Below are 4067 nucleotides of genomic sequence, written 5' to 3' on the forward strand. Positions count from 1 at the left end.
GGCGGCGCCCGGAGGCAGGTGCGAGCCGCGCCCGCCGGCGGGGGAGGCCCGGGGAAGGCGCGGCAGCCCGGCGGGCCCCGCCCTGTTCTCGCGCTGCCGCGGGGGTGAGGCAGAAGCCCCCCGCGCTGTGGCCGCCACCTCAGCGTGGCGGCGTGCGAGAGCCTCCGGCTCCGGAGTGCCCTTAGCTTCTCCATCAAGGTGGCCTAAACCCGGAGTTTTGTCACTGAAGTCGGTGGAATGACGGGAATACGGAAAAAGGAGAAAGACAGGCCGTTGGGTGAGGTTCCTGTGTCATAGGAGCACGGTTCAGTGGACAGGCAAATCTCTGCAGCAGTCCACAGGCCAGCTTTTGAGTACGGCACTTGGAAACCTAGTGAAATACAAGAAGCTTCTCTGCAGATCAGGGGTTTTCTACACTTCAGTCTGTCAATGGAAACACAATTTTGTGGAAGGGAGGCCAAAAATCGTAAATTAAATAAATYTAAGTTAAACTACGCAAAACTCTTAAGTACATTTTCTTCTTATTATGAGTGTCCTTGAGTGAATGCTTGATCTTTTTTATGGTTGAAAGAGGAGTTTTTGCAATAGGGAAAACACGATTTAACCACAGATCTTCCCCCCCCCCCCACAACTGTTCATTCTGAAAGCCCCTAGTTGTACACAGCAAAAAGGAGATGTGATGCCTCTTAGGAAATTGGACAGTCATTTGTCTCCTGTGGAGCAGACGATACTAGTTATTGTTGTTACGTGTTGATTTGTTATGCTTTGGCAGAAGGAGCACTGATGGATGTGTGAGTGCTGCTCAAACACAGAAAAAAAAACAGTTTAAGCTCTAAGAGCTCCCCTTATGAGACAAAAGACCACAAGCAGATATGTACAGTCAGATAGAGCGGTGCCAGCAGACAAAGACATCACATTGGTCAGCATGGCAGGCTGCAGTCGTAGCGAACTACACCCTGCTGTAGCAAAGTCAGCATGTGTTAGTGAGCAAGAGCTGCATTTAGAGAAATGGCAGTAGTGGTACAACTGTTAATACTCTTTTTATTCAGATATTTGACATAATCTCAAACTGATTATGAAAGAGCAAATTTGGAAGATTAAGTAAGATCTATTTGTTGGAGCATGAATTTGGTGCCTATGAAATGCCTTGCATTGTTAGTGGCCCGTAAGACTGAATTCTCCTTGTATGTGGGATGCATCTAATAGTGGGGAAATCTGTGCACGTATTGCACCTTTTTATCCCAGTGTATTTGTCCCTGGGCTTCTTGGAGACAAAGGGAGTAATTTTATTTCTTTTTCTCTGTTCAATGCATTTCCTGTTTACTTAAGCTAAGGTGTAAGGACAAATTGTTTCAATTGCAATCTGCCATTTTTTTTTAAATAGAAAATCTGTCCACTGCATGCTGAGGTCATTGCTCATTTCAAATAGGCACTAAGCAGCTGTGTTTTGCTGTGTATAAAATTAATGAGTTGAGCAAAGTTTCTGTCAGTCACAGGAACTTCCACATACTGAAGTGTAAGCAGATGCTGCATATTGTTTTCCTTTGTTATTCCACATACATCTTTTTCTTTAAAGCTGAAACATGCTAGTCTCTGATTGCACTCTCTCTTCCATGTCCCTATAAAGCATTTGACAGTGATGCTATAAAATCGATGGGATATTGGAATAAGCAGTAATATCTAAGGCACAGTCTAAGCATAGCGAATCCAAAGACCAAACCATATCTATCATGCAACTACAAGAGCAGCCAGAAATCATTCTGTCTTGAAGAGACTGAGACAGCTTTCTCTCATCCTGTTTTCAAATCAGTGTTGAAGCTCCAAAGGGAAGGCTGCAGTTTGCCACCTGTTGGCCCTTCCTGGTATGCCTCCACGGGAGAAAATGGCTGAAATGAAATTAGTCCTAACATAGAAAATTAGTCATCACATTTTAGCTTGGGGTGTGATCGCTACATGCACAGCAAGCATAGAGCATAGCACTTGTCTCTTCTGCTAAATATCAAGACCAAAAATAAGTTCCTGTTCTGTCATTTTATCTCTTTCTGTCTTATATATGCAGCCTTCTATTTGATGTTTTTGTTGTTACTCCCAAATGGGGAATCTAAAGCACAGATGCAGCACTGAAATCACACAGGGGATTAATAGCAGAACTAGAAAGAGAATACTGTTGTGCTTGCTTCCTGTACTGTGTATTAAACTTCACAACAGATATCACTGGAAGTCTGCTCTGAAGCAGATATCCCCAGTGAAAAACAACTGCAGAGCCTCAGTGCTGTCTGGCAGAAATGAGGGTTTTTTTGCATGGAACTGACTCATCAGCACCAAACGCTGGAAATGAATCCTCAGGAAAAGGTACCTCCAGGAAAAAAAACAATTAGAAAAGCAAACTATTTTTAATATATGACATAACTGTGCTTTGCAGCCCTCACTATGTATATTTACTGATGCACAGTGAARCCAATCTAAATCAATGCTGTAGTTGGTTAGAACAGCATCAACAAGCAAGCTGTCACATGGCAGAGAACAGTGGAGCCCTGAAAGTGCTGATCGTAGTAAGCATTCATCACTAAACAATGATCCTATGCATAAGTTTGTGCGTAGTGGGTTTCCCAGCTTGTGTGCTAGGAATTGAACATTTCTTCCAAGACTGTCTTGAGTGAAGAGACTGTGAGACTGAACAACCCAAATATTGTATGGCATTCATTTTATTTGCCAAAATCTGTGGCAAATTGCAAGGGCAGGCATGATCCTGTTCTGAGGCAGCAGGTACTGAATATGAATTGCTTGTTGTCAAGGCTACAGGGCAAGAGGGAAACTGCAACTTTCCCACTCTGTCCACAGATCTTCAGATGAACCTGGAGAGGTTTTCTGCTGCCCGAGGCAGGAGACTTCACAGTGCAGCTGTATCCTTGGGAGATTTCTTTGGCTGAGCCAACACCAGAAATAGTGGAAGGATCCCACCCAGAAGTTACTCTGAAGATTTGAATTTTGCTTCTTCACATTCCTGTGCTTGGTCCAACTGAGTTGTTGGAGATGATCTTTGATACCACCTCTCAAGTATCTTTTAAGYTGATGGTAGTTCCATAAGCCATAAATTTCTGCCAGTACTGTACAGGACTCTGTAAATTGCATTGTGTTGATACCAAGGTTAAGTTAGTAAAACAAGGTTAATTTCTTCCCTGTGTTTTCCAAACCAGTGTTTACACCATTAAGTTCTGAAATAATATATATATATATATATTTTACCAATAAAGCCTTATGCAGTAGAGTATATTTGAGTATTGCTTACAAGTACATTTTTGCATGGCATATGTTGAAGTAGATCCTACACRTAAAAGACTAGTGGATAGATTTGTAGATGAATAGAGGATTGTGGAATTGAGATAGCTGCTCCTAGGTGGGACTGTCCAACTGCTTCAGTTCATGAGTGATTATATTTGTTCTTTCTATACTAAACACATAGAGTTGTGATGCACACTATGTACATAATGTACACACCTGTTGTGCATATTAACATACATGCTTGCAAATACATATTCACGTATATAGGAGCATGCATTTTTATGATTCAGAAATTAAGTACCATAACTCTTCAATCCAGATAGTAGTCTTTCTTTAAATATTGAAAATCAGGTCCTCATAGTGCTGAAAAAAGTGCTAATTATTGGAAAAAGATCTGAATTTTCCAGCTGAACTTCTGCACTGATGTGTGCGCTTATTTTAAACCAGCCTTCCTTTAATGTATACAGCTGTGCTGAGATAGGKTTTCTTTCTTTTCAGCAGCTTCCTGAGCCATTTACACAAGGTTTTTGTTTTTTCCTTTCAGACAGATTCCTTGGAGTTTTGCTTAAGTACCTTTTAGACTTATGGTAAAAGAAGTTGTTGGAGTTTCAGAGCTTTGCATTCCTCACTGAGTTATGCTTGTGTTTGCATGCAAAGCYGTCGCCTCCCCTCCAACTATTTTAATCATTTCAGAAAGGGTGGGACATCAGGCATTTGGCAGCGGGCTCCTTTTATATAGCTGAGGTGGAGTCAGCCAATGACCTGCAAGCCTGGAAAATTTTGCA

Source organism: Rhea americana, unplaced genomic scaffold, assembly GCF_003343005.1.
Source record: "Rhea americana isolate MKP2758 unplaced genomic scaffold, rheAme1 scaffold_319, whole genome shotgun sequence".
NCBI classification, from domain to species: Eukaryota; Metazoa; Chordata; class Aves; order Rheiformes; family Rheidae; genus Rhea; species Rhea americana.